The following is a 9,164-nucleotide window of genomic DNA, read 5'->3' on the forward strand; positions in this document are numbered from 1 at the left end:
CCAATGTCCTTCCTCTGGCTCACGGCAAAGCCTTGCGGGCATCTCCGTGGTGGGCCGTCCTGCCTTCCTCCCCCTCCTGGTCTTGGGTCCCCACACTCGGCTGACATGCTCAGGGGTCCACCCTTGCCAGTGCCCGAGGCTCCCCGTGGCCAGTGGATTCTCCAGCTTCTCTCCTCATTCAGAAGGCCCTCCACCCCCACCTTCCTCCTGCCACACAAATTCTCTTTGATTGGGCGTTACCGCAGCTTCCCCCCAGTTGCCTTTCTCTTTTCTCTTCCTGGGATGTGGCTCCCAGTTGTGAGGGCGCCCGGCCAGCCCCTGGCCCCTCACGGTGGTTTCCGCTTACGCCTCTTTAGATGGACTACCTGGGCTTTGGCCTGTTCGTCTCCATTCACGTCTAAGCTTGTCCTCCAGGATCTGCCTGCATGTCCTGCTCTCGCTCCGTCCAGAACAGAAGCGCCAGGACCATGGGGTCTTGTGGGCACCCCCCCCGGCCCCCCGGCTACGTCCCGATGCTCAGAACAATGTCTGACAGACAACTGGGTCTTAGAAGTTTCATGTACAAGAGAACTAACAAGTGACCCAATCAGTGCAATCAAGTAGCACTTTTATTTTCATTTTTTTTTAAATTAAAATGATTGGAGTGACATTGATTCTTAGGATCAGGTAGCTGCCAAGTGTGAGCTTCTATGCCACAAGCAGCGTTTTAAATTCTCCTCCCAACCTTTTTTATTTTGAAATGATTTTAGTTACCAAATGTCTAGAAATATTTCAGACCTTTAGCCCATCCTCTTCACCCAGTTACACCCATGACAACATCTCCCAGAACCAAGTACAACGATCAGAACTAAGAAATCAGCTTCTTAAGGAATCAGCTTCTTAACGAATCCGCACGCTTCCCTCGGATTTCACTTTTCTGTCACCGGTGCCCTTTATTTTTTTTCTAGGATCTAATCCAAGATCCCCCTGGCATTGGGTTGTCTACTCTCTTTTGTCTTCCTCAATAGGGGGCAAATTTTCAAGTGTTTCTTTAACTTTCATAACCATGTCCAACACCAGATGTTTTGCGTATGTTCCTCCGTCTGGGTTTGCCTGTTTCCTCATAGCCAAGTTGAGGGTCCACATTTTGGGCAAGGATACCGAAGAGATGCGCCTGCTTCGTTTAGTCAGAGCAGGAGGTACTTGATCTCAGTAAGTCTTTGGTAGTTTTTGGAGTAGACGCTTAAGCCGGAAGTGCTAATAGAATAAATCCTTCTATTTCTGTATAATCGTGGTCCACGGGTTTAAGCTTCAGAGACTCTGTCTTGGCCTTTGATCCTGTACAACATGATGGACACGCATATGTGTGAAATACGGGTCAAAGTGGGTCATTTTGCTCCACAGAAACACAACGCACGTTAATCGTTCAAGCATTCGGGGCTGAGCCCTGCCATGTTGTCACTGCGTCTTCTATCATGTCTTCTCCACACTTTCCGTCCTTACGCACCTCCCGGAAGCCACACTGTCCCCAAGGCTGAGACATGCAGGGAGGAAGGAGGATGTTATTAAAGGAAAAAAAGAAGTTCCAAGAGGTGAAACCAGCCTGCGTTATAGGACCTCTTGGCAGCTAGTGTCAGAGTTTAGATTTCACGCCGGAATAAACAAGCAACCCAACCCAGAGAAGCATCTGTCATGAAAGGCTCGTGATTTCGTCAGAGGCATCTTGGCGCACAGCGAGGGTGTCCTGGATGCCCTGGTTTATGAGGAGTTCTCGAGATGGTTATAATGCCAAAGAGTTTGCAACATGCATCCCACAGTGCCTGTGGCTAGTCCCACGTCCACTCAGTTGGTATATAAGGCCCGGTGCTGATCAGAAACTTACAACTCTGGGAACCGACTCTGTTCTCCTCCTCAGTCTTCTCCTCACACCATGAGCTTCTACAACAACTACTACGGGGGCCTGGGCTGTGGCTATGGTGGCCTGGGCTATGGCTACGGTCGCCTGGGCTGTGGCTATGGTAGCCTGGGCTATGGCTACGGTCGCCTGGGCTATGGCTATGGTGGCCTAGGATGTGGCTATGGATGTGGCTACGGATATGCGCATTACCGCCCATGCTTCTATGGAAGATACTGGTCTTCTGGATTCTTCTAAGAAATTTTAGATTGCTCATCTGCTCAAGACATTCTCTCATGAAGGACTATTCAAGCAACAACAAGCGAATCTTGCCTGCCATGGAACATCAGAACCTTTTTGATGGAAATTACCTGCCTTTCCAATAACATAAAAATATTCATTTGACCTGGTCTGATTGAATACAACCAATCACGAGCATTTCCTTTGGAAAAATGTGCTCATTCATTGTTCATTAAAGGCTATCTGTTTTGCACACTTACAACACTTTCATGTGCACTTATTTGCATAGTGTGTGTGTGTGTATGTGTGTGTGTGTGAGTGTGTGTATGTGTGTGTGTATGTGTGTGTGTATGTGTGTGTGTATGTGTGTGTGTGTGTGTGAGTGTGTGTGTATGTGTGTGTGTATGTGTGTGTGTGTGTGTATGTGTGTGTGTATGTGTGTGTGTGTGTGTGAGTGTGTGTGTATGTGTGTGTATGTGTGTGTGTGAGTGTGTGTGTATGTGTGTGTGTGTGTGTGTGTGAGTGTGTGTGTGTGTGTGAGTGTGTGTATGTGTGTGTGTGTGTGAGTGTGTGTGTATGTGTGTGTGTGTGTGTGTGTGTGTGTGTGTGTGTGTGAGATGGCTGAGCCTTTGGCTAGCTGATGACTTAGGTGTGTGGTTGAAGAGTTATGTTCAACCAGGGCTTTTGAGATCGAAGGGCTACTCTTACCTGCGCTGATTTAATCAAAGCCTCACCTGTGGTGTGTCCAAAGTTGGGCTAAAGACATTGGCAAAGAGGTATCCCGCCCCCCCATCACTTCCTTCTTCCTTTAATATTTCACTCTTCCTGATACTAAGTATTTAAACGTGCCTCTGGTCAGTGGTGAATTTTCCTTCTAAATTTCGTATTATTGCTGTTTCTTTCCACCCGTTGAAAACATGTTCTTGAACTCCTCTTGTGCACGGCGGCCGCACAGATGGCCTAGCTCTCTGGCATTCACACATGGTCACCGGAAGATGTAGGACTGCAAGTCTGTTTCAGCGAGACCTCCCACGGGTCCATGTCTGCCTGCCTTTTGGAAAGGGACCCACCCTCCTGCCTAACCAGGTAGTGGCCTGGGGAGACTGCAATCCTGCCAACATGAGTTGGCTCCAAATAAAGGCTGCCCGCGTGTCCCTGGTCCTGGTAGCCCAGGCGATGTTCAGGAAGCTGCCTATGTACATCCTCTTAGTGCACGCCACCTAGTAAGTATTGACAATGACATCAACAATGACAACGTGTATGTCAATCATATCGGTTCATACTTTGGTAACAATGTCAGAATTTGGGGTGTGTGAGACTGACGCTGGGTTCATGCACAGCTTTCTGAATGGAGATGGAAGTACGAGGCTGGCCAGACTCTAACCTGCACCAAGGACGTGTGTTCTGGCCGCAACTAGAGGAGTGGATTTTAGAGCTGCGTCTCCCTCCTTCAGCTGAAGACAGACCACAGGGGCAATCAGAACCTCTTTCTCAGGGAAACTAGAGGTTTCATTCTGTGAGACTCATGCTCCACCGGGGGTGTAGGACAGCAGAGCTGTAAACGCTCAGAAATTAGGAAAGAAGAAGGCAACGTGTGCACAGAAGAGCAGGAGAGGGAGACAGGCAGCTCTCGTGGATACATGTCCACGTCTCCACTGACAGTAGAGGGGAAACTTTCTTTGACGCTTCCACAGAAAATGCACAAAGAGTGATCCTATATTAAGTCACGAAGAAAAAAATCAATAAATTTTTCAAGGTAGAAACACTGCACAAACCCTGTTTGATTGCTGTGCAACAAAGCCAGAAATCGCCAACAAAAACAAAGAGTGGAACAGCCCGTTGGCCTGAAAAGTAAATTCTTTTTTTTAAAAAAAAATATATTTTATTGATTTTTTACAGAGAGGAAGGGAGAGAGATAGAGAGTCAGAAACATCGATGAGAGAGAAACATCGATCAGCTGCCTCCTGCACATCCCCCACTGGGGAAGCGCCCGCAACCCAGGCACATGCCCTTGACCGGAATCGAACCTGGGACCCTTCAGTCCACAGGCCGACGCTCCATCCGCTGAGCCAAACCGGCTTTGGCGAAAAGTAAATTCTTGATTAAACAACTCTCAGGTGAGCAAGAAAATACCAGATTATAGAACTTCAAAATAAATAATAGTAACAAAAGTAGTACTTACCAGAGTCTATGAAAAAATGTTAGTAATTAGGAAAAAATTCAGAGTACTAAACACTTTTGTCAGTGAGAATAAAAGAAATAACATAAATAATTTATTGATAACTCGATAAAAAACAACTAAATTAGCCAAAGACAGTGCAAGTAAGAAAAATAACAGACAGGCAAGAATTAATGAAGTAAAGGCCAGAAAAAAAAATAGACTTTAAAAATGACTCAAATGCTATTATTTGAAAAGAGTGACATTTTTAGATCATTTGCTATTTTGATAAGAAACAAAGGAAAAGAACCTATACAAAGTGAGAAATAGGAGAGAAATAAACATGGAAACAAGCAGTTTAAAGTTACATGCATCTACTTTGTGGGTCGTTATGGATATAAATCTGAAAACCTGTACGCAACGCATACCTTCCTGGGGGAATGCAGGTGGCCCAAAGGGACACGGTCACGTTTAGAAATAGAAGAGACTAGCTTCCTTAGCATGAACAGAAAAATTACTGAGGGACTGCCCCCCCAAATACTCCCAATGCAGGCAATTTCCCAGGGGAACCCCACGGAAGCTTCAGGAAGGTAGCTGCACGCGCTGATGATCCCTCAATTGCAGACGAGGACCAGCTCCCTGCCTCCTGCTGGCCGTGCTCGGTGTTGACTGGGTGGTGGGCAGACCGCACGGTGCTTCCGAGAGCTCTGCCTCTGTGCCCACGCCCTGTGATCCGCCGGAGTGTGGCCGGGGCTCCTGAGTTACTTCTACCAAAGAGGACATGGCAAAGGCAATGAGACATGTACGATGACACGATCACGTGTGGTGTGTGTGTGTGTGTGTGGTTGTGTGGAGTTGGTGTGGTTTGCAGCCCCCATCGTGCAGAAGGCTCCCCTTCCCTTCCTGCCTTTGCAAAAAACGAGCAACCACATTGGTGACCCCCAGGGCGAGGAGCTGTGGGCAGACAGCCTCTTGGCCCGAGGGCCTCCAGCCAGTCCTGCTGAGCCCTGTGGACACGCTGAATCGGCCACGGACGTGAACTTGGGGGCAGATCCTTGCTCATATGAGACTCAGATGAGACCACACACCTGACCAACACCTTGCTTCCTGCACTGCGAGACCCTGGGACTTGTTTGCCCCTGAAATGGTGCTTTTATCTCATTACCACGGCCCACATGCAGGCTGGATGGTCTTACCATCGATTACTACCCCAGAAGGAATCCATTGTAAGAATATTCTTAGGTTTTTTCTTTCACAAAATATTTTTTTAAAAATTATTTTTTATTGATTTCAGAGAGGATGAGAGAGAGAGAGAGAAAAAGAGAGAGAGAGAGAAACATCAGTGATGAGAGACAACCATTGATCGGCTGCCTCCTGCACACCCCGCACTGGGGATTGAGCCCGAAACTGGGGCCTGTGCTCTGACTGGAAATCAAACTGGGACCTCCTGGTTCATAGATCGATGCTCAGCCCCTGAGGCATGGCGGCCGGGCCATAGAACATTTTTAAGGAAGGCCTAGAAGTAGAGGTTATTCCAACATTCATTTATTTTGAGAGATACGTGGACATTGGGAAGTTATTACTTTTCTTCATTCTCATGAACCAGGAAATGCTTAATTTATGAGTAATATTGCCTCTAGGGCGGAGAATTATCCGGAATAACAGATATCCTTCCCTCGGTAGCAGAGGAGGAAGTGGGAATTTACAAAATATAAGTTTCTTCCTTGGGAACTGAAATAAAAAATGTCAGTAAGAAGCTTGAGACGTCCAACCGCGGAAATCAAAGCCAGGGTCGCTGTTTGAGTTGACAAGTTTATTAGGTCAACAGAGACACAGGCTCCCGCGTGGAGCCACCACGGCAGCTGCTGCTGTGACGTCATGACGCCGATGACGCCAGACCCGGGGTCGCAGGTGAGTTCACCTTTCCCCACGTCCATGAGGTGAAGGCAGGGGATTCCTGGGTTTGGTGGAAGGCCAACCCCAGACCACCCTAGATTTTCCTGAAGCAGGAGAGCCACCACCCGTGAAAGACACAGGACACGTGGGTCCCAAGTGGGTGAGTCCTGAGGTGCAGGAGCAGGGGCTGGTCCCATGGCCTCCTCAATAGTAGTAGCCAAAGCCAGAGCCAGAGCCACGGCCACAGCCATAGCCACAGCCACAGCCCAGGCCTCCATAACCACAGCCTCCGTAGCCACAGCCTCCATAGCCACAGCCTCCGTAGCCACAGCCTCCGTAGCCACAGCCTCCATAGCCACAGCCTCCGTAGCCACAGCCTCCATAGCCACAGCCTCCGTAACCACAGCCTCCATAGCCACAGCCTCCGTAGCCACAGCCTCCGTAACCACAGCTTCCATAGCCACAGCCTCCATAGCCACGGCCCCTGTAGTAGTTCCCGTAGTAGCCACAAATGGTGCTGGGGGTGAGGTGTCCTTGGGTGGAGAAGGGGTGGGGGGGACTTCAGTCTGGACGCCTCTCCTACAGGAGCCTTAATGGGCCTCAGGGCGGGAGGGACCCAAACATGAGCTCATGTCATTGGCTGGTTTCTGACTAATATAATGAGTTTGTTGTTTCAAGACTAGAGCTGGCCCTGAGGCATTGACGAAGGGTTGCTGTCACCACCGAGGACCTTTCATCAGACGGTACAGCGATGCCTACAAAACTCTCTCTCCTCACAAACGTTCACTTTAATGCCCTGGAACCAGGCCCCACGCAGGCAGGAAATGTTTCAATCGTTTTCACTGACCTGCCCTTGAGCTCAAATAATCCCTTGTCCTCCTTGACCTCCCCGAATGACACTGCCCTCCATGAGATGTGTTATTAAATTGTTAATTTAAATTTTATTTTTTATTTCAATGTTTTTATTGATTTTAGAGAGAGAGGAAGGGAGAGGGAAAGAGAAAGAGAAACATCGATGTGAGAGAGTAGCATGGATCGGCTGCCTCTTGCACGCTCCCTACTGGGGATCGAGCCCCACACTGGGGGCATGTGCCCTGACGGGAATCACGGACGACACGCAACCACAGAGCACACGGCCAGGGCACGTGAGACGCTTTAGCTCTTGTTCCGGCTGAGAGTCCCAGGGTGTGTGGGCTGTGGAACAGCAGGGAGGTGAGGGTGCAGAATAAATGTAATTTGGGAGATCATGTGCATTTTAATCAGCTCTCGCCTAATTATTGGAGGTGTGTGGACACAGCCCCTCTCATGGCACTGATGTCATGTGCCTTGATGAGAAATTAAAATGAGAAAACAGGATTTTAATACAGTCACACCCACACGTGAAATGTACTTTTATTCATTCAGAATGCTTCCTTTCTCTGTATGTGTCCTTGTAGGTGGACTTTTGTAAACAAATACGAAGCACATCGTCTTCTTTCCTGTTTCGTGCGCGTAAAGCCACGAGTGACGCGACCAGCACTGCTCCTGCGAGCCCACGAGTTCTGGGACGTTAAATAGTGTCCTGCGCTTCTTCCGAACCGCGTTTTAACGTCCCTCGTGCTTCCTGCTTGTCTGGGGGACTCTCCAGCCGCCTGTGTCCTTCTGTCTGACTCGGCGTCAGTGGCGTGTCTCCTTTTTACTACGTTGAGTCTAACTTCTTAGAACTGATCTCGTAGCCGGACGTACGCTCCGTCTGGGAGGACTCCGCGGCCCCTGGGGACAGCGGGCGCTGCCATCGCGGCTCACGGGCGGCGGAGGGCGCAGGTCAGCTCCTGCTCGTGCTTCTGTCTTCATGACGCGAGTGATTCCCAGTCCACTTAGGTCTACTGCTGCCCAGTAGGAGCTTTGGAGTCTCTAGTTACAACTATGGGTGTTTCCTCGTTCCTCTCAGCCCGTTTCTGGCTGGTTCCCTGCCTTTGGCGCGGCCATTACTGAGGCACACGGGGAGTTGCCACAGGAGCCGCACTTCTCTGTCCTCACGCAGCAGGGACACGGCTTCGCCCAGGGCGTGTGCGGGGCTGCCCTGGCCAGCTCTCGGGTTACTTACCTCCCGTGTATGTGCAGAAGCCACCGTGGCTCTGACTGGCCGTTGGCGTATTCTGACTTTCACATTTAATTTACTTCAGACGCAGGTACAGAGACGTCTATGCCGTTGTGCTATTTGTTGTCTCTTTTCTGGCCTCTTGTCCCCTCCCTGCTCGCATTTCTCTTATTAAATTACTAGAGGCCTGATGCACAACAAAAATGTGCAAGAGTAGGCTTGGTCAGGAAGGACGTCCGGAATGACATCCAGAAGACGTCTGGTCTAATTAGCATATTACCCTTTTATTATTATAGATTTGATAGGATTTTTTTGGAATTCCATTTTATTGTCTCTGTATTCACTTATTAGGTACAACACATGTAATGATTGCTATAGACATTACACCATGCATCTTAACGTATCCTGCTTTTTGCAAATAATATTACACCATTTCACGTAACATTCCCTTCCCTTCATGCCAGTCTGTGCTGTTACTGTCAGACTCATTAGCGATTTTATGTTTCATGAAGATTTAATTTTTGTATCATTTTTGTTTTGATGCTTACTTCATTTGATACTAATACAGCCTCTCCAGCTTTCTGAAGACCAGTGTTTCTAATATATGAATAATTCGTGTGTATAGTCTATGTACTTATATGTTCATTTCTAACGTGTCTGTGTCTGTTTAATTGCTGTGGTGTTTTAAAGAGCATAGGTGTGCGTAATACTTTTAATGGTAGCGTCTTCTCTAGACCATTTCCATTGGGTGTAATTGTTGTCGTGGTTGTGTCTCCATCTTACTATTCGTGTTTTTCTTGCCACATCTGTTGTTCCCTTTTCTCTGCCTTATTTTCCTGCTTCTGCGTCTTCATGTTGGTGCTTCATGTTCATCCTTCGTTGGTTTAGTAGCTAGGCCAGTGGTCGGCAAACCATGG

The sequence above is a fragment of the Myotis myotis genome, unplaced genomic scaffold (genome assembly GCF_014108235.1).
Source record: "Myotis myotis isolate mMyoMyo1 unplaced genomic scaffold, mMyoMyo1.p scaffold_m19_p_2, whole genome shotgun sequence".
Taxonomy (NCBI): domain Eukaryota; kingdom Metazoa; phylum Chordata; class Mammalia; order Chiroptera; family Vespertilionidae; genus Myotis; species Myotis myotis.